Here is a 22,142-nt window from a genome sequence, read left to right on the forward strand (position 1 = left end):
TAATTCTTCTCAAAAGCTCATAATCTAATGCAAGTCATGAGAAAATATTAGATAAACTCATTTGAGAGACATTCTATAAAATCTTACTGATACCTCAAAACTGCCAAAATCATGTAAAACAAGAAAGTACTGAGAGGCCGTCACAGCCCAAAGCCTAAGGAGAAGTAACAATGTGTCCTGGATAGGATTCTGGAACCAAAAGGAAGATATTTACAGAAAAACCAGTAAGATAAAAATAAAGTCTGTAGTTTAATTAATAATTCTGTACTAATGTTAGTTTTTTCATTTTCACAACATTCCAAGGTTAGGCAAGATGTTAACATCAGGGGAGACTGGGTGAGGAATCTTTATCTTTGCAATTTTCCTATAAACCTGAAGTTACTTAAAAAAAAAAAAAAGCTGTACCACATTGTAACCCCAAAATAACTGATTAAGTAATAGGGGGAAAAGACCTCCTAAAATCAAATTGAAATTCCAATAGGATATATTTTCTTCAGGTGTTTTTTTGGTTGTTGTTGTTTTTTTAAGTAATATTTGTACCCAACAAGGGGCTTGAACTCACAACCTTGAATCATCAAGAATCACGTGCTCCACTGCCTGAGCCAGCCAGGCACCCTTGCAGTAGTGTGTTTCATCAAACTTGACAAGCTAATTCCAAAACTCATTTGAAGATGGAGGGTGAAGAATAGTCAAAGACACTTTCAGAAAGCAAGGTAGGGCAGATGCCCTTTCAGGTATCAAGATATTGAAAGCTATAACAATTACTATGATGTGTTAACATAGAGATAGACAAATGGGCCAGTGGGACAGATGAGAGAATTTAGGAACAGGCCTGCCCATACAGAAACATGTCAGGAGAAAAATCAGATCCCAATCACAAAACATACAGAAAATTAAACATAAAAACTTTAGACTTTTAGAATAGCTTTATGACTTCAGTGTGCAAAGGGATTTCTTAAGGTACAAAAAGCAGAAATATGAAGGAAGAGATTGTTAAATTTTACAGCGTCAGTATTTAACACCCATAGGAAAGGATTTTGATGGCTTTTCTTTAAACTTGTTTATGGTACATATTTTAGACTTATATTTAAGTGCAACTGGGGTAGGAAATGGGAGGTAATTCAAATTCATTATTTGCCTTTAAAGATCACCCTGGATGTTCTGTAGAGAATGTTGGGAGGGAAGGGTTTGGACTAAAAGCAGTTTTTCCAAGTGAGTAGGCTAATGACCAAGGGAATTCATGGTGATTAGGATTGTCAGAAAGAGGGAAAACATTGGACAGATTTGGGATGGCTTAGATGTAGGGTCAGCAGGACTTGCTGATGAATTAGATGGTGTTATTAAGGAAAAGAAGACTCAAGAACAATTGTGAGATTTTTGGCTACCACAATGGGTGCTATTTATAGAAGCATATAGAAATATAGAATGAGGAAAAGGAAAATAAAATATTTGTTTTAAATGCTTTCAGTTCCTGTTAGATATCAAGGAGCAGTCAGCTGTTCAGCCTACAGATAAAGGAGATTGGGCTTCTGTGTAAAGTTCTGTGGCAGAGTATAAACGTGGGAGCTGCTGGCATCTCGGTGATATTTAAACCATGCTACTAGCCGAAACTGCTGCCTCGGGAGCAGATGTTGATGGAGAAGTCTAGTGACTGAGTTATGAGCTTTTATAAGTTGAACAGAGCAGAAGCCAGCTAAGATGATGGAGAAGAGGCCACTGAAAATCAGAGTGGTGTAGGGTCACCAAAAAGAAGATAGTGTGTGTTCTTGTTTGTTATTGTTTCTTTTAGTGAGGATGTTGAATATCACTGAAAGATCCAGTGAAATTAAGATCAAGTGTCCTAACTGCATAGGGAATTGCTCAGCAATTTCTTTGGCTAGAAGGTATGGCATAGTAGAGGGAAAGAATGTGCAGTAAGGCCTTTGAGTTAGAAGACCACTCCATCAAGAGAGGATTTTGGGGAGCGTGGGAGGAAGGAGTGCTGAGGAAAGGGGTAATAGCTGGAGGAGCTCAGAGGGGATGTGGTATCTGAACGGAATGAATGATCTAGGAAGCAGATAGAGGACTATGAGGAGAGAGAGGATGGGGTCCATAGAATGTGTTAAAATCACCTCCAAAACCTTAATCAGACATTAACATCACCGGGAGCTCCAAAACAGCTAGAGTGCTCAGTAGTTCCCCAGGTGATCCTAATGGGTGGCCAGATGTGAAAACCTCTGACCTAAGGGTAGTACCCCATTCACTTGCACTGGTGCCTCTAGAATTTCTGTAGAGGCTGCTGGGGAATATGTTTCAAAGGTGCATAGCAAGCACAATGTTTTCATTCAGTTTTTATGTTTACTGTGGTGCGGCTGGCTGGCTGAGAAGAGACTGGTGAAGACTTGGGGAGTTTAAAACATCCTCCATCCCACGCCAGTAACTTCTTAATGTAACAAGCAATCACTGATTTCTATTTATACTTACTAAGTATAAATAGAAAATTTAATTTGGGGCATCATCTTTTATGTGCTTATAGGTAACCTGCATTTTATAATTAACTCATGAATTTTTTTCCTCTAAAATTAAAATCCTACATTTTTATTGGTCACATAAAATTGCAATGTATGGATTTACCAGAATACCATTTAATTCTCCTGCGGAGTACACTTTTCTAATAAAAGATGATGCTCCATGAATATGCTTGCGTATTATCTTTCATACATCACTGCTTATTTTCTTTGTCTTGGTCTTTTGAAGTAGAATAGTTGGATCAATGAGTTTCACCAAATTCATTGATTTTATTGCTAGAAAAGAAATTGGTATTTCTATCAAGGATATTCATACGGTATAGGTTGGAGAAGGGAAGAAAAATCCTTCCTTCGTCCTCCTCCCTTGCCCCCTCCATTCCTTTTCCCTCCAGGTAACCAGTTAACGAGTTCTTGTATTGTTTTGTGCAAGTTTTATCTGCAGATGTGTTCATCCTTAACAAACAAACAAATGAAAACACTTACCAGCTCATTCCTACAAACTTGAGCAACTTATGTGTTTACCTAACTCTGGGAGTCCTTGGTCCTTCCTAGTCCCGGACAGCTGCCCCTCACTGTTGTCCTGAGCTACCGGTCCCCTCCCTGGTGTCATCTGCGGTTCGGTGGTCTGCCACCCAGTGCGGCGGGGTTCTGCGGAGTGGCTTGCAGGGTGTGTGCGGGGCGCTGGGTCTTCCGGGAGTCTGTTCAGGGATCTGTGCGGGTGCTGTGGGGTCTGGATGGGGACCGGTGCAGGTCTGCCAGGTGGCGGTAAGGTCTGCCGGGGTTTGTGCCCGGTACCGGCGGGGTCTGCGAGGGTCTCTGCAGGGATCTGTGCGGGACACTGGCAGGGTCTGCGGGGGTCTGTGCAGGTCTGTGCCGGGCAATGGCGGGGATGCGTGCGGGGATCCGTGCACCGCACTCGTCCGTGGTGCCCACTTCGCCGGGCTTTGAGGCAGCGCGGGATTTTTTGCCGCGGGTCTGTCAGCCATTTGTGTCTTCCCATGAGGTACCAGCATCTCCGTGGCCGCCCAGCTTTCTGGTGCGGCTGGTGTTTCCCGTACTGGTTCCGAGAGCGGCTCGTTTACTGAGGGAGCTGGCCCGCGTCTTTCCTGTGTCCCAGGCGGAGAAGTGTCGTCTCCCACCTTCTCGCTTGTCTTTGCACTTCTACATACTCGGTTTTGCCCGCTGGATTTTCACATTTTGGACAAATGTACGTTATTTTTCTAAGTTGGTTTTGTGTTTGGGCATCATTAGTTGGCCCTTCTCGGTGTCACCCCCCTTTCTTTGTGTGGGGGTCACACACACCCGCCCACTGCCCCCTCCCCCCTTAGCAGACCCCTCTCAGGGGCCCCTAGTATCAGCTCAGTTGACGTCAACCTCCAGCCTTCGCGCCAAGCTGTAGGCACAGCAACCACAGCCTGATTGGCAGGGTTCAGAGGCGTGGCAAAGGGGCCCGGGGTGGGAAACCTGGCCGCTGATTGGCCTGCGCTGGAGCCCCGCCTCTGCGGAGAGTCTGACAAGGAGTCGCGCGCAGAGGCTCCGTGCAGACGCCGGGAGCTGCAGGAGGACGAGGTCGGAGCAGAGGAACTGGCATGTCCACCCTGGGCTGGTGGCGCCGCCGGGCGCCAGGGGTCCTGTGGGCGTGCTAGACCGTGCACGGGGGCTGCACCTTGGTCGGGCCCCAGGCCGTGTGGTGAGGGGAGGTGAGTCAGGCTGGCGCTCGTCCTGCACAGCCACATCAGGACGGTGTCAGGATGTAGCGTGAGGCGGCACAGCGGTCACACGCCACAGTCCGGGACCCTGGTCAGCCGGGGGGTGGGGCCGGCAGACATCGTCTGGCAGGGTCCTCCCTCAACGGGTCTCGGGCGTGGGTTGCCGTGCTTGCCGCAGGCGCCATCCTGTGTGGCCCACCAGGGTCCCGGGGACGGGTCATTCCTCTGAGGTGGCCCCGGAGCTGGGGGACTGCCGCGCCATCTTGCCTGTGGAAGTGGGGAACGGGGACGGGTTGGCGGCGGACTCCTGTCCAGCGAGCCAGCCAGAGTGGGCGCTGGGGAAGTGGCGGGCTGGCGGGTTTCAGGGCGCCCCCTCCCTTCGCAGCTGGGTCTGGGGGCTGCAGACCGCTACGTCCATCCCACGGTAACCCTGACAGGCTGGTTCGCTCCGGCTGTCCCTGCATCCCTGCTAGTCCTTGGGGGAGGGGCCTGTTTTGCCGCAGTGGCGGCGGGAGGAGCTACTGGCTGCAAGGGGCGGGGCCGAGGGCTTCATGCCTGTGGGGTAGTTTCTCTGGCTGTGAGAGGCTGGGAGCCCTCCTCCCCGCCTAACGCCTTCTTCGGTGTGGGCAGTGACGGTAGCGGCACAGGCGCTGTCCTGATTGGTTGGCTGCAGGCTGGGCGGGGCCAGGGGCTGTCAAGACTGCGGCTCAGCTGGGTTACCGCTGTGTGCTGAGACCCGCCTACCTTGGCGCCATCTTTGGGGGGGAGTGGCCGAAGTTTGCCGCGCAGGCGTGGTGGTGTCTGGCTGCAGCAGGGGGCGGGGCCAGGGGCTGTAGTGGCTTTTCCGAACCTGTGTTCCACGCAGTGATTGAAGGCTGCAGGGTCTCGACTACTTCGCAGCTCCTTTGGTAGTCATGGGTCTGGCTGCAGAGGCCGACTAGCATGGGATCTGGACTCTGACTTCTGAGAATGGGCCACGGCAAGTGACTGGGGGCCATTTTTATTGGCTTGCCCCATGTGTGTGGTCTGGAGAGGCAGCGTCTACTGAAGCCAGGCGTTGTGCCTGAAGTTTGCCGCGGTGACCGCGGCCGTCATGAAACCATCAGTTCCGAGGGACAGGGCTACAGACTGTTGGCGTGCCCGCTCTTTCTCCTAGACCACCCTTTTCCTACTGTCTGGGGACAGTTGGTGCCCTGGGTGTGTCTGGCCCCATCATTTGGCTAGGGGAATTGCTGGGGGTGCGGGAGCGGTGGAAGTGTGTTGCGCAGTTTCTGTTGGTGGGCTTGGGGTGGGGCCTGGCCTGTGAAGCCCCGCTCGCTCTGGCACTATTTTTGTTGGTCGACAGGTGGCAGCCTGAGACTTACTGCGCAGGCGCCATCCTGCAGGTCTGCAGAGCTGCAGGGGGAGGATCCAAGGGGAGGGGCTGCAGAGCTCGGCCCACCTTAGCGCTGTTTGGCCAACAGGTGGCAGCCGAGACTTATTGCGCAAGCGCCATCTTGAGTGACAGTGGGGCTAGCCCCGGCGCGGGGGCGCGGAGGGGTAGATGGGCCTAAGACGAGGGGCTGCAGAGCTCAGCCCACTTTAGCGCTGTTTGGCCAACAGGTGGCAGCTGAGACTTATTGCGCAAGCGCCATCTTGAGTGACAGTGGGGCTAGCCCCGGCGCGGGGGCGCGGGGGGGTAGGTGGACGCAAGAAGAGGGGCTACAGAGTTCGGCCCACTAGCACTCTTCATTGGCCGACAGGTGGCAGCCGAGACTTATTGCGCAGGCACCATCTTGAGTGACTGGGGCTGGCCGCGGCGGAGGTGGGGCGGGGAGTAGGTGGGCCCAAGAGGAGGGGCTACACAGTTCGGCCGACTAGCACTCTTCGTTGGCCCATAGGTGGCAGCCGAGACTTTCTGCGCAGGTGCCATCTTGAGTGACAGTGGGGCTGGCCGTAGAGGGTGGTCAAGGAGGTGGGGCTGCAGAACTCAGTCCATTCTAGTACTGTTTATTGGCCGACAGGTGGCAGTCGAGACTTATTGCGCAGGCGCCATCTTGAGTGACCGTGGGGCTGCCGCGGAGGGATGGGGTGGATCCAAGGGGAGGGGCTGAAGAACTCAGCTCACTCTAGTACTGTTGGCCAACAGGTGGCAGCCGGACTTACTGCGCAGGCGCCATCTTGAGTGACAGTGGGACTGGCCTGGGGGGGCGGGTCCAAGGGCCAAGGCCCACTCTAGTACTGTTTATTGGCCAACAGGTGGCAGCTGAGACTTACTGCGCAGGCACCATCTTGAGTGACAGAGGGGCTGGCTGTGGAGGAGTGGGATGAATCCAAGGGGAGGGGCTGCAGAGTTCGGCCCTCTGTAGTACTGCTTGTTGGCCAACAGGTGGCAGCTGAGACTGCACAGGCGCCATCTTGAGTGACATTGGGGTGGGGGTGGGGCCAAGAGGAGGGCCTATGGAGCTCCGCCCACTCTAGCAGTGTGTTTTGGCTGCCACATGGCGGCCAAGACTTACTGCGCAGGTACAATCTTAAGTGGCAGTGGGACTGGCTGCTCCTGCTAGGGGTATGGTCCCCACGAGGCCAAGGGGGGGCTTCGGAGCTCCACCCATTTGATGAACAGGTGACAGCTAGAGCTTATTGCGCAGATGTTACCATCAGTGATTTTATTTCTGGGAGCTTACCGAAGGGCGGCTTTCATGTTTTGAGTGACTAACAGGAGACTGTAGACCCCATGTTGGCCTGGGATCGCCACCCCCCCCCCCCCCGAGGTTTATTGCACAGGCACCATCTTGAGTGATGCCTCAGCTGTGGGGGAGGGCGGCTCTGAGGGAGGGGCTGGCTTGTCCTGAATGACAGACAGGATCTGCAGACCCATACCCACCCTAGCGGTATATTTATTGGCCGGTAGATGGCTGCCGAGGCTCACTGCGCAGGTGCCATTTTGAGTGAGTGGCAGAACTACACGGGGCAGTTGTGAAGGACAGGCCGACTTGTCCTGATTGATGGGACTGCAGACTCCTGCTTGTTCTTGTGCCATGTTGGCCAGTAGGTGACTCCGAGAGTTACTGCGCAGGCACCATCAGGAATGGCCATGGACTTGGAGGGTGGGCCTGCAGGTGGTCTTGCCGTGTCTTGAGTGACTAAGGGCACCTCTGTAGCTCTGCTCACCTTTGCTGGCCAAAGGGAGTGTGAGGTTTGCTGTGCAGGCACCCGTTTGGCAGGCCCAGAGTGTTCGCCGCAGTGGCCATGCAGCATGGCGGGAGGCACGTTTCCTTGGAAGGATACCAAAGCCAGCTCTCAGGGGAATGCGGGGGACAGGGCTCACCCGGACAGCTCGGAGGGTCAGTCTGGAAAACTGGGGTTCAGATTTAGATCTTTTAATATGTTTGGGGAAGGGCAGGGTCTCAAGAAAACGGAGATGGCAGGCTGTGGATGTAAGGTTTGGGGTTTGGAAGCTCTGAGGGCAGTATGGAGGTTATGCAAAGAAAAAGGTCTAAAAGCCTATGAACTAGACAATTCAGAGCTACAGACCGTTACAAGAGGGGCGTGGTATGGGAGATTATGGAGCCGCTCCTGCGCAGAGCTCTTTGGGGCACTGTCACAGCGTCCTCTGGAGGGCAGTGATGCTTCCAACACTGAATTAGCTTTCACCATGTTTCCTTAAGTCTATTCTGGACTCCAGGGGGGGCTGCTTCTAGTCCTAGCTCCAACAAAGGAGCCTGTAAGTCCCTACCTTTATTTATTTATTTATTTATTTATTTATTTATTTATTTATTTATTTAAGGTAGTAAGGAAGGTAACACGTTGCATTCTTCCTTCCCAATGGTGGTGAGAGAAAATTAAGAATATACATCCACTGGTGAACAATGTTTCTTCACATCCACTGGTGAACAATGTTTCAATATATAGTAGAGTGTAATGGTGAAGATGCTTCCCCCAGGTGCTTCTCGTTGACTGAATGCATGTTCTGAGGCACAGAGGGACTTGAAATAGGAAGTATTAATCCATTGGAATGGTGTTGATAATCTCTAAAATGTTACATAAGGTTAAGGAATGATGTTACTACTTAATGATAGTACTGAGGTCCACATATAAGTTAATTTTAAGTTAAGTTCATATTACTTAAATTTAAAGTAGAGTTAAATGTCTGGCCCTGCATCACTGGCTGTTAAATGACAAAATTGGGATTTAATTCACTTTTCTAAAGGGTGCATATTGTTGCTGCTCTGTGTGGTGCTCATGGAAAATGTCAGTAGATGTTCTGTTTTCCAAAATGACATTACGATGATCTATAATAGTCTGCCATGAGGTCTGAGATTGAGTTCTCTGAGCATCTGCTTTTCTGTGAACTGGGAACTAGAAAATTAATAGTGTTGTGGTAAGGAGTGACAAATAATAAATAATAAAAGTAAGATGTTAAGCACTATATAGGGCATGTAACTAGTAAATCACTGTACTGCTTTAGCTATTCTTTCCTCCGATTTTTGCTTGCAACATGCATCCTTTGCTTTTAGAGGGACAGCCAGTGTCACATAGCTAATAACTTCCGTTGAATTCTTGACTTGATTTCTTAATCCAAAGCACTGTGTCTTTACTATTTTGCTCTGCTTGTTAGAAAGGGTTCTGAGATACTCAGAAATTGGCTTGCACACCCATTGACATAACCTCATTGGAAAAGGGTTGTGGTTACAGTCCAAGGTACATCTGCCTCAGGGAGCAATGCCCATGGGCCCTTCCATCCTGTAAGGAAGAGCTCTTCTTCCTGGTCTGGTTTGACCTCTGTCACTGGAAGAAGTGGAGATGCATCTGTTATGCAGTCCTTTTCAGCCTGAGTAATGTATATACAAAGTAAATTTGATATCTCATGTTTTCTTTTCTTTCCCCAGCTTTGCCTTCTCGAGCTTCTACCCTTCTCAGAGACAGCTGGCAAGAGGACGAGGGACTAGGTCCAAACACTAGGTGGCCAGGTCCAGGTGAGCTGAATTCCCTTCTCACAGTGCTACACTCATCCTTGGAGCGAACACATTTTTTCCTCATCCTGACACTTTCCTACTGCATAGGTGTTCCATATAGCCATGCAAATGTCATTTGTGCTCTGAAAACTCACAGACTCTCCTGGTGAGTTTGTGTGTTCACCAGAAATTCTCCTTGGCTCCACGCTATCCTTTTCAGTTTCCTACTTCTTTTTGCAACACTCAGCTGCACCTTTCAGGCCTGCTCTTTCTCTCTTGTTGGGTGATTAAAGAAGCATGAGAGATTCATTGGTTCATCTATCAAACGTGACCCCGAGTGGAAAAGGAGGTGTTTTCTTAGAGCTCCTGCTCTATTGGGTAATGAAAAATGTTGAAAAAACAATTGTATCTTTCATGTTTTGGGGACAGAACATTCATTATGAACAACAGTTAACCTGAGAAAGGCCACATAGGGCCTTCCTGGGAAAGTCATTGAGAGTCCTGAAGAAAGGAGGACAGTAGTATACTTTAGGAAGTGTAGTCTTAAGAAGAGGGGATGGGACATTTCCTGAGGGATCCAGAGATAAAAACCAAAAGTCTAGGATACCTGGAGCAAAGGAAAGAATTGAGTGGCAGTTGAGCAAAGTTTGGATTTTGAAGGTCAATAGGAACTGTATTGTGAAAGGCCTTGCAGTCAATGGTAAGTATATGGGCTTGATATGAAGCATAGTGGGAAACCATTGAGGTGTTTTAGCCATGAAAGTAACATGGGAATAAGATTTGTGTTTTAAATATACCATCTGGTTGTCAGGTTTAGAAGGGGAGGGTGGAAATTGGTTGCACCCTCAGGTCTGGGTGAGAGGTGGTGGCGTGGATTCAGATCAGAGCATGGAGTTAAGTGAAGTGGATGGATTTGAGAGAGGTTCTAAGAGACTCAGGAGGGCCTGTACTCTTCTTTCATGGCTTGCTGACTGTTTCAGATAAGGTACAAGAAATCACGTTATGTGGAAAAGAGAGAAGAATAGCAAAAGTTGTTCATTCCATCAGCAAACATGGGCACTATATGCCCAGTATGGGATAGGACCATGTTAGATTCTTTGTCTCTGGAAGTGGGTAACATAGTCACTGACATCAGTATTTTCTGAATGAGAACTCTATTTAGATGGAGAGTAAGAAAACATGCTCACCAAAATAGGTGGCCATGTTGATGGTGTTACCAATCTGGAGAAAGGCTTACGTGCTGTCCCAGGTGGGCCCCTGGGAATGGATTTGTTTATTCCTGGCCTCAGTAAATGCTCCAAGTAGCTAATGTCTGATGCTGAAGCCTGTGGAGACTCAGGAACCTTATTTTACTCATGTTAGTAGGTACACGTGACTGAAGCTCAGGAGACTTCTAGAAACCCTACTGACATAATAATTTATGTTGAAAAATAGTGTGGCTAAAGTACGACGTTCCTGTTTTCTCAATTTTGGTTTATCAGTTTTTGGTGGGAGATAAGTACAACAGGGACCCAAATACTCAAAAGTATGTATGATTGGGACGCCTGGGTGGCTCAGTTGGTTGGACGACTGCCTTTGGCTCAGGTCATGATCCTGGAGTCCCGGGATCAAGTCCCCTATCAGGCTCCCAGCTCCATGGGGAGTCTGCTTCTCTCTCTGACCTTCTCCTTGCTCATGTTCTCTCTCACACAAATAAAATCTTAAAAAAAAAAAGTATGTATGATCAGTAAATTCTTTCTCTGTATGCAGACCTACGTGGGAAGTGAAACCATAATGAGCAGGTTGCTTGGTGAGTATGGAATCATGATGAGAGGATGCAGACAAGGTTTAATAGCACTGGCCTGTAAAGTAGGCTGGTGCTACCCTCTGGTGCAGTGCAGCTCTTGGTAGGATTACTAGGACACCAGAAGCTCTTTGTCTACAGTCCCTTTCCTCCCCAATTTCCATTCAGATTAGGTCTAACCAGAGTAGCCCTTTTCTATACATGGTTAAATGAACCATGCTTTGTGGCCTGCCTTTCCATGCTCTTTCTCTTTTGTGGGAAAAAAGTCTGATCAGCTAATTATTGACATTTAAGTATGGTCAGATATATCATACTGGTTCAGAAGACATTTTCTTTAAGGTAGCTTTATTCATCTTGAACTGTTTGGAATCTGATCATTAAACTCTGAGATACTGTTTCCTCTCTTCTGAAATTTTTTGGGAAACCCCACAGGAATGGACAACAACAAGGAAATTTTGCTGCAGTGTGGTAAGTGCTGAGCTTATGTGAGAGAGGTAAGCCCATAGTGATGTGGAGATTACCTGAGAGGAGCCATGTAAAAGACCAGATAGTAGAGATTAAGGCCAGTGTGGTAGGGAGAGTGGTCATTTACTCTTTGCGGACATTCTTATATAAAATTGTTTGCCCAACAGCTCCTGTTGGCCATATGGTGCTGTTCACGGTCAGTTGGACAAGACCACACATCTAAGTCTAGAGCAGTGGTTCTCACTGTATAGCTCCTGGAGGGCTTGTTTGAATGCCTCTTGCCTAGAGTTCCACAGACCTCTAAGTCATCATACCTGGAAAGGCAGCTACATATTTCACAAGTACCTCAGATAGCTTTTGGCACCCCCAAATTTGAGAACCACTACCCTAGAAGAACTTGGCCATGGTGTGCACTTGCAAATTCGGAGAGCTTGAGTTGTTAGTCTCTCGGCACTGAGCACTTCACTGGGAGGTGAGGTAGGACTGGGATGGGGGCAGCATTTACCCAGGTGCATGCTGTAGTAGAGACTGTTGGTCTGCAGAAAGAGGCAGGAGAATGGAGCAAATGAGAAGAGAGAGGAGACTGCACACCATGCTGTCCTTGAGAAATGAAGAAAGTAACTGCCTCGCTTCCTGACTTTAAAGTACTCAATTCCAGCCCCCTTGGATGAGGTAGGTAGAATGAGTGAGGGGGCTAAATCTAGCTGCACTGTGCTGAGGGACCAAAGTAAGTAAGTAGAGATGGGGATAAAGATGCTCTCTTGGGGGGAAAAAAAAAAGAAGCTCTCTTGGAGCTTCTTTCTCAACTGATGGGATGTGGGGAGCCTGAGGTCAAACAGTGGGGTCACAGGATTTTTTTAATCTCTCCTTACACATCCCACTTAGGTTTCCAAGCCTCTGGTATGTGTTCTTTGAGTTCTTCCAAGTTCAGTTAAATTCTTGACCCAGTGATCCTTTGAGGCCAGAGACACTGCACTTATAGCAGGGACGCCTGATGAATTCCATCTTTGTTTCAGTTGAGACCCATATTTTTGTTTTCTATTCATGAAATAGAGAAGTGAAGTGCTTTAAAACTTCTAAAGAATAACACTAAAACGGCAGCATAAACCACAATGGCAACACTGTTGTCCTGGCAGCAGCACTGTCCTGTGGTTTTGGGTAGTCAAGCTCGTGTCTGAAATTCACTCCATATAAAATGTTTGTACTGCACGTAACATTTCATGGTCAGACGTCCAGTGTGTGTAAGAACAGATATTTGGAGGTTAAAGAACAGTTAGAAATCTGGAAGCTCTTCTACCTGGTGTGGAGATCGAGACTGGTTTTCCCTCATATGTCTCCTCTCTTGGACTTCGTGGTCTCCCTTGGCCCCTAGGACCAGAGTTGGCCTGGTCCCTTTGTGTCTCCACCGTTGCCCCTGTCTGCAGAATGTGGTCAGACCTTTTAAGATCCTGCCTTTGGCTAGTGCTTAACCCACTTACTACTCTAGAGAACAGGGAAATGCAGAAGCTTTAGTAACTAGGGGCATGTGAAGGCCCACCTCCAAGTCAGAAAAGGTGATGGGTGGGCCATGTGGCCAGAATTCAGTTTGCACTAAACAGGACAGAGGGGAGGCCCTACGTAAGGAGTGCCATCAAGTGGTGCACAGGCTCGAGGGGGGTTACAGATAGTGAGTGGAGGACTCCATGGGAGCAACGTGAGGTGGCCTGACGAGGAGAGGGAAGTGTCAGAGTAAGCAGAGGCCATGTCCCAAGCACCACCACAGCAGAGGGAGTGCTGATAAACAGTAACAAGCAGAAAGAAAAAGAACAAATAGCAATTAAATTTACTTTGGATTTTTATATTCAAAAAATGTTTTTCAATTGTGAACTTAGGAAAACATTTAAACTAAAATGCAAAAAGAAATGGAAGTATCTTTTATTACTTTTTAAAAAAAGGTTTCAGGTTTATGTTTAAATGTTTAAAAATGTTTTTTAAAAAATGTTTCAGGTTTATGAAATCTTTACTCATGATTTATGTGGAAGTTTTCTTCTGGTTTAGTTTATACTTACTTCCATGTTTAAATATTTTTATAATTTTTATTTTAACACAAATGAGAGATCATACCCAATTCATTAATGTTTCAGACAAGTTATAAGAGTGCAAGTTTGTAGGATGTGAGACAGTGGTTGGCAGGAAGGTGTGATATACCTTCTGGAGAGCTCAGAATGTGTCCACCACATTTTCAGTCTCCATTTACAAGGATGTGGTTTTTTATGCGTGTACATGTACTACTTTGTCGCTGTTTAACAGTGTCTACAAGAATTTTCATATAAATACATTTTCACTTAAAGCTTTGCTTTCTAAAAATTGCATTATATTCTTTTGTGTGGATATTTTCATCATTTTCTAACATATAAATGTCATGTGTATGTACAAATTTATACCTTATTTTAACTTAATGCTTCAAAATTTTTTTACATTAGTGGTTTCTGTCAAGTTTAAATAAACCAGTGTGTTTGTAGAATGGAATACTTTGTAGCCTTTAGAAAGAATGATGGAGATCTGTAAGTACTAGTACAGAAAGATAACCATCAAAAATTACTAAGTTTTATGGTGCACACATAAGGGGCACCTGGCTGTCTCAGTGGGTAGAGCATGTGACTTTTGATCTTGAGGTTGTGAGTTCAAGCCCCATGTTGGGTGGAAAGTTTATTTAAAAAAACAAATTTTTAAAAAAGCATACTCCTGCAGAACTCCTAATGTGATCTCATTTAGGTAAAAATGAGATCCTATTCTATATATGGATGTTGGAAGGTTTAGAATAGCAACAAATTTGATCAATGGGTATGGCTTGTAGTTTCCCCATCAAATATTCTGTAACTGAACATTGCCCTATCTTCTGTGTTTGTAATCAGAAATAAAATTTTTTTGAAAACATGACTTAATGGCTACATAACATTCTATTAAAGATTTTTATCTGTTTTCATTCCTTCCTGTTCGAAAATTTTGGAAGAATGCTGTGTTTTGAGTACAGTGATTTATTTTGGTGTGAACAAAGTATGTTTGTTATTGGCCTTAGTGGTCTTAGCCTTCTAGCGATGTTTTGAAATAAAGAATTTTTTGTCAGGAGGCCAGACACCAACACTGGTTTTATTATTCTTTCCTAATGTCAAAGGCTATCTCCAGCCTCCTTGGAAAGCATACTTGAATAACTGGTCAGAAATTAAAGTGTTGGCTGTCGCCTCTTACCATGTTTGTTAAAATTACTTTACTACTTAGTCCTCAGAAAGTTTATAGTTTGTATTTAAACAGTTAATGCTTTTCTTGATTGAGAGACATTTCTTTATTGTAAACTAAATCCCGCATGTGTATATACTTCCTTGCAAGTCAGTTTTTCGATTGCGTTAGCTCTGTTAGTGTATTTGTCTTAACACTTGGATCATTGTGTTGGAAAGAATACTTTATGTTTTCATGTGTTTGGGTCATTTTATAGACAACTCCCTCCTCCCACCACACACATACCTTACTCAAAATTCTCCTGATATTTTTGTACATTTATTTACCTAGAGGAACTGGATTCTCATTTTGTTAAAACTCCGCACCCTGTTACTGAATCTTAATTTATGTTCAAGGAAGGATTGACAAAAATTTCCACATTCTCATCTGAAAACATATGTTTTCATTTATTAGGACTTGTTTTATGTTCTGTACGTTTAAAATTTTTGTTTGAGGTTCCAAATACTTTGGTGAATTTATGCGAATTTATTTTGTTATTAATGGGCTTCTTTTCTTGTATTTATTGATGAGGTTTTTCAGTTCAAAATAATTCTTTTTTCACATCACACCTTTCATTTCTTCTGTTGTGTTTACTAGGTTTTTTCCAGAATACCGTTGAATGGTAGTTTGGTGGAAGACCTCCTTTCCTTGTCCTCACCTTTAGTTGGAATAGTTTTAGTGTTTCACGTGCTTTCTTGTATTTTTTTGAGATTAAATCTTTATTCTTAAATGGTCTTCTACTTTTACTTTTGCTAAGAACAAAATAAGGAGAGGCTATTGAAGTTTGCAAATGCTTTTCAATGTGTAACAGTGCTCACGGGGTTCCCTCCCTTCCCCCTTTAATAGCTCATATAGAATAGTCCACTGGAATTGGGATATCTTCCTTGTATTCCTGGAATAGGCTTTCATGGTTATGGGCTATTTAGACTTTTCTAGATTGGATTTATTAAACATTTTTTGCATTGAAGTGCAAACAAATATTTATTGAACACCTTTTCTGTGCCAGTCCTGTGAAGATAAAATACAATGATGGAAAAGGTAGCAGAGGCCTTGCCCTCAGGGACTTTGGGTATAAGTGTGGGCACTCATTTCTACTGGCTTCATGCATCTTCAAGCACATCTCATTATATGGGTAAATTGTTATTGTTGGCCTTTCTGAGCATCCTTGGAGGGGTTCCCCCTCAGCCTTAACATTTCATGTGATCCATATCAGGCAAACCTTCATTCGACTCCTTTTTGATGCTTTGGTCTCAGCCACTTCTTCACCTGTATCTTCTGTTTTCTTTAACTGTAGGCTGGACTGGGGAAGTGGGGGCGAAGTGGGTAGAGCAGTTATGCTTCTGATTGGCCAGAGGTGCTGTCACAGGATGAGTTCACCTGGGATCTGGGTCTTCCCGAGGGTAAGGTGAGTATGGGGCCCTGGCAGGTACTAAGCATATCTGGCCCCATTCTTAGTTGCCCTTTGGGCTACAGATGTAGGACAGAGTGAGTCAGGGTTAAGGGCTGGGTCACGTAGCGAGTGGAGCACCTTACCTCATCTCACAGGGCTCACCTGCTCTTAGGTATCCCAGTGGGAGGATATTGACCAGTGTTTTGTCTCCCTGAGTTTGATTCTTAATGACTCTGGTAGGACTGCGTTATACAACAACACACTGACAGCAGAATACTTCTCTGACATGTGCTTGTCCCTTCCTGTGACTTTGTGTGTAAAATGATGTCACCTGCCGTCGTTTACTGCCACAGGTTTTTAGCACTGCAAGTGTTAGCTTTTATAAACTGGAAATTAGATATCCATATAAAGACTTAATTGTAGTGGGCAGCCAAATTTTTAGCTCTTATTTTTATCTTACTAATATTTTATTTACTTGACTATCCTTAAATGGAGACTTGCTGGTTCAAAAGGAATGGGTATTTTTAGTGTTTTTAAGCCATTTGCTGAAACAGCATTCAGAAATATGGTTCATGTCTGCACCAGCCAGCTTCTCACCAACATCAGGTTTTCTTTTTTTTTTTATTTTGATTTTTGAAATATTTGCCCATTTGATAAGCCAAAAAATGTTCACCGTCATATTTCACATTTCTTTGATTTCTAATGTAACTGTTGGATCTTATCACTGTGTGTTTTTATTTTCATGTTAAGACACTTACCTTTCTCTTACTATTTTCTTTTTTTTAAGATTTTATTTATTTATTTGACAGAGAGATCATAAGTAGGCAGAGAGGCAGGCAGAGAGAGAGGGAGAGGAGGAAGCAGGCTCCCCACTGAGCAGAGAGCCTGACGCCGGATTCGATTCCAGGACCTTGAGATCATGACCTGAGCCGAAGGCAGCGGCCCAACCCACTGAGCCACCCAGGCGCCCCTCTCTTACTATTTTCTAAGAGCTTTTCACATTTCAAATATTAACTGTCATCTATATTGTGAAATATTTTCCCCCTCCTCTTCTGGTTTGTTTTTGTTTTGGTTGCTTTTTATAGTGCTATAGAAAATTTGTTACCCATTTTTAGTTTCAGGTCTGCTGAGTAGTGGTCTTTCAGTGGTCTCTGCTGTTGAGATTCTGCTTGAGCATTCTCCTTTCTGTACCTGTTCTTTGCTGTTGTAAAGAGTGCCTCTGTGAACACACTGGTGAACTCTTGTCTTTGTGCAGTGGACAGATAAGTCTATTAGATTTCAGATGCGAAAACACTAGCATAGTAGGGGATGGCATTGCATTTATATAATAATAATTGTTGGATATCTGAAGAATATATTCAATTTTGAGCTGCAATTTCCATATGTCATTCTTGGGTGTCAGAAGTTCCACAGTTGATTCTTGGCGTTTTTCTAAATTGACTGCCATCTGGTTTAGTGTGTGACCTGACTCCAGCAGGGTGGGATGGGTAGGGAGGGGAGAAGACCCCGATCAGCATTAAGGTGTCAGTGTTGTGTTACCTATGCAGTGGGCAGCACAGTCTCTAAGGCCTCCAGTGCTTTTGTTTATTGTTTTGTTTTAACTTAGAATATATTTTTTGGACTAGGTAGTACATGTTCATGATAAAAAATAAATAAAAACAAAAAATAAAAGGAGAATATACAGTGAAAAAGTAAGTTTCTCTTCTCTCCCTGGCCCCCAGTTCCCTTCCCTGGAGGCAGTCACTATTGATCACTAATAGCAGTCTCATCTATATCGTTAGAGAAATCATCTGTTTAGGTAAATGCATCTGTTTTTATAGTTTCTTAGAATGCTATACACATTGTTGTGTCCCATTTTGTCACTTAACTACCTTAGAGAGCATCTCATAGCCATTTATTTACAATTGCCTCATTATTTTAAAAGGTTTCATAATCATTAGATGAATATGTACTGTTTTTTGTGCATTTTAGCAGTGCTTCAATGAATATATTTTGCACATGTCATTACATATATCTAGGATAAATTCATAGAAATAGAATTTAGAGGACAGGGTATGTGCATTTAAAATTTTGATAAGTTATCCAGATTGTAGAATCTACATTGCCATAAGCACTATGTGAGTATCCCAGTTTCCTCATACAGATGTATATATTGTCCATCTTTATGATTACTCTGTTCTAAAGGCCCCAAACTCTCAGATCTCAAGTGACTTTCCTCTGCCATTGTGGGAAGGAATTGTTAGGGTCTGATTATTATTATTATTTTTAAAGGTTTTCCTGTTAAAATAAAAAAAAATGGTCTTACTCACCAAGGGCTATTTATTCCCCTGGTTAGAAAAATTTATGAACACATTTAATGAAGATCGTATTTGTTTGCTCTAGTCCTGAATTTCTTGAGAAAAGAAATGAGTGAATTTTTTGTATAGAACTCGGCATCTCCCTTGTGATAGAATTCATAAGGACATTTAAGTGGTCAAATTATTAATGAATAGGAAGTCCTTCATCTCTTTTCTGTGTTCTGGGAGGGTTTTTATAACATGGTAGATTCATTGCTCATGGAAATTTTACGGGAGGTTGCTCCTTAAATCAGTTCATCTTTTAAAGTTCCTTCCCTAGGAACTTTTTTTTGCTCTGCTTTCTGATCAGATTTGTCTGTTTCTATGTTCTTAGAAAAATTGTTGATTCCCTATCAAACTTTTTAACCCTAGAGTTCTTATATATAGTTCACTTACTGGTGCTTTATGCTTCAAATACGTGCCTACTGGGAAGAAAAGTTAACATAGTAATTAAGTACCTATGTGGATTGGGAGTTACCCTTTATATCTCCTGATTTTATTGTCAGGCTAGACAAGCCTGCCCTTGTTCCATAATTATAAAAATTAAACTTTTGTTTATTTTTATTTTAGTTTTAGCGTTTTTGTATATAGTGTGACCTTTTCCCCTAAGTGAATGATAGGCTAGTTTTCCTATATACCAATCACCAAAGTAATTTATACATTCTTTACTAGTTTGAAATGCCACTTTTCATACTACTACTGGATACTTGACTATATATGGTCCTAAATGAATTCATTTTTTTGGTCATAAGTTACAAGTGCATCTTTTTTGTTGTTTTATTTCTTTGATGGTATAAACAAAACCATAATTTGTTATTTTTCTGTAGTCTTTCTGCCTTTAGGCATATTATAAAAGAACTTTCTTACCTGAGATTATGTTAAAATAGTTTTTAAATGTTGTGTTTGGTTTGTTGACCTTTGATATATGAATTCTTAAAATATTGGTCCAAATGGAATTCCTCCAGGTCAACCTTAGAACCATTGCCAAGTTACCCAATGTTAATATTCTTTGAAGTTCCATGTATTATAGATTGATTTGGGGGAGGTTTTAGAACTTTGATACACCAGATCTATACATCTCCCATGATTATATTGTGTCTCTCCAGTTATTGCCTTTTATTACTATAATTTATAATTATATTCACATGGTTGCTGTTGTCTTTTATTAAATCTTTCCTATCTTTATAATAGGAGTTCTCTTCCCATTTTTTAAAATTTATAATTGCTGAGACATTTTTAGGAAGTCTGTTATAAGTGTTTTCCATATCTTATAAGGTCTGTTTGCATTGATTCACAGTGTCTGAGTGGATAGTCTTATATAAGTGAATGATAGTTTTACATCTTTATGCTTCAGATTTGTTTCTCTTACCTTGTTCTAATTGGCTAGAACTCTGTAGAATCATGTTCAACAGTGATAGTGTTAAAGATTTGTGTCTGCTTTTATAATTGAGTTCAGTCTGTGGTTTGTTAGTGCTAGCTCTATCTTGGGTTTTTACAATTTGAAAGTTATTTCTCTCTGGTTGGTTTACATGACATGGGAATTGGCCTTTTCTTGAATATGATATATAAAGCTCTCACCTTTAATGCTATCTGAATTTGCAGCCATTTGGAGAGTTAATTCTCTGACACTCTTTTTACATTTTTTTCCACGTTTGTCTTTTTTTTTTTTAACTGTCTGCAGGTTTGTTTCATTTTGGCTCACTTCCTCTGGAAAGCTGCTTATTCTGAAGTTCCAGAAAGGATCCTGTTCCCAAACAGGTACCCTGTTGCCTCCGAGAAGTTGGACTAGTGTTTGCTAGGGGACTGGAGTGTTGCTCTGGAATCTGGATGCCAAAGAGCAGACTTGGGCTTTCTGCCCTTTTGTCCTTGCCATTCAGGCATGCCGCTCTTTGGGAACTCTGCTCTTATCAGAGGTGGTCCCTCTTAGCCAAATCCTGGATAAAATGGACTGTTCTCTCATCCAGATTATCATACCAGTTCCCCAGAGCCTTTTCCTTTGCTCTTTTCCTTTCCCTGCTTTGGAAGTCTTCTGTCCAGAAGTGCCTTTGTCTCTGTTACTGCTTGTCCTCCTCAAGGAGGGCAGGGCAGTCAGGGAGACGGTGCTTCATTCATGAGGGTCTTGATGATGGATGTGTGTTTGTGAGGCTTGGTACTCCCGGAGATAGTGGTGGGAGAGGGCATGGGAGGGCAGTTTGTGCATGAGTAGCATGCAAGCCCATCACTGCCAGGGGAACCTAACGTGGCAGAGTTTGCTACATTTATTCCCAAATAATAAAGGAAACACCTCGTTTTCTCTTTAGACATTAAAAAATAAAACCTTAATTTTAAACATACTTGGTTTCCTTTTAAAACAAAAACAAAACCAAAAAAGCAGAGAATTTTTGCTGCATATGATTTTGTTCTTCTCTGGAAGTAAAGCCAGAAGTACAGAACGGTTGGGTGAGTTAATTGACCCACCCAAAGCTAGATTTTGTTTCCATAGTGCCTGCTTCCTTGTACCATTTGTGGCTGTCTACAGGGAGACATGTATAGCCTTAATTGGTTACATTAGAAAAAAGATGAATATCAGCGTTTTTACTCTGTCTAAAGCGTTTTTCTAAAAAGAGGGGGCAGATAATAAAAGAAAAATAAAGAACTAGGGGAATAAATGAAACCATACAGAGGATTATCAAAGCTGGTTCTTTCACGACAAACTTTGGCAATATTGATCAAGGCAGAAGAATGTGTAATAGGAAGCCTGACGGCCACTGCATCATATTCTTACTATTCATGTGAATAACATACGTTTATCACCTTGGTTTCACCACTATTGTGTTTAATTTCCCTCCAGTGTACTAGGCAGGACAGAGGCTTCCCATATACCCACCAGGGCTTCCCACCCAGTTGTCTGGAGATATGGAGAAGGGGCTGGTAGAACAGTTGGCAGGTGAGGAGGGTGACACACCAGAATGCTCTTTTAGAAGCAGTGGCCTAGAGGTTAACCTAGAATGTTCTCTATCCCTGGAAACTTTTCCATGCTTCTGCAGGCACATAGTAATACTTGCCTGTGTCTAAAATCAATTCTAGGATGGGTCTATGTATGTTATTTTTTATAACGTTATTGCACTGTTGACACCTGACTTTGTGTTACGCTGGCACTAGAGGACATGGGGATAGAAAAGTTAATCTCTAATCCATTTAATAGAGTTTATAGTTTGCTGTGGGGAGAGGAGCATGTTAATTCCAGTATTTAAAAATAAATGTGATGAGTACTTGCAACACTTAAAAGATGAAGTACAGCAGGGGTGCCTGGCTGGCTCAGTGGGTTGAGCCTCTGCCTTTGGCTCAGTCATGATCTCGGGTCCTGGGAGCAAGCCCCACATCAGGCTCTCTGCTCGGCGGGGGGCCTGCTCCCCTCCCCCCCCTGCAGCCCCTCTGTCTGCCTCTCTGCCTACTTGTGATCTCTGTCAAATAAATAAAATCTTAAAAAAAAAAAAAAAAGATCAAGTGCAGCTCAGGAAACATACCTGAGGATGTGGTGTTAGCAGAGCCTTGAGGCTGGGTTTTGGGACAGGCACTCATCAGAAAGGTGTGCAGTGCTGAGGGAAGGGGTCCTAAGTATACTAGCAAACTCTGCCACTCTGGCCAGTAGAACCTTCGGCAATGATGGAGATGTTCAGAAATAATCAGAAATGGCAGGCTTGGCCATCATTCCCTATATTCCCTTTTCCATTTTTGCTGAAGAGAAAATTGACCTCCAGTTTCAGTAATGGCTAGCACC

At 44.1% G+C, this 22,142-nt stretch overlaps 1 protein-coding gene across 4 annotated transcripts in view; it reads left to right on the forward strand.

Annotated features, from left to right (window-relative positions):
• Window positions 1–22,142, forward strand: part of PEG3 (paternally expressed 3) — a 50,157-nt gene that overhangs the window by 12,092 nt on the left and 15,923 nt on the right. For 2 of the 4 annotated variants that reach the window (XM_059152236.1, XM_059152239.1), the window contains exons 1-3: window positions 4,028–4,207; window positions 9,088–9,174; window positions 20,064–20,140. The gene's annotated coding sequence lies outside the window, so the exon portion shown is untranslated. Of the gene's footprint in view, window positions 1–4,027; window positions 4,208–9,087; window positions 9,175–15,950; window positions 16,062–20,063; window positions 20,141–22,142 lie in introns of those variants that run through there. The other 2 variants (XM_059152237.1, XM_059152238.1) reach the window with 2 other exon arrangements.

The sequence above is a fragment of the Mustela lutreola genome, chromosome 16, assembly GCF_030435805.1.
Source record: "Mustela lutreola isolate mMusLut2 chromosome 16, mMusLut2.pri, whole genome shotgun sequence".
NCBI classification, from domain to species: Eukaryota; Metazoa; Chordata; class Mammalia; order Carnivora; family Mustelidae; genus Mustela; species Mustela lutreola.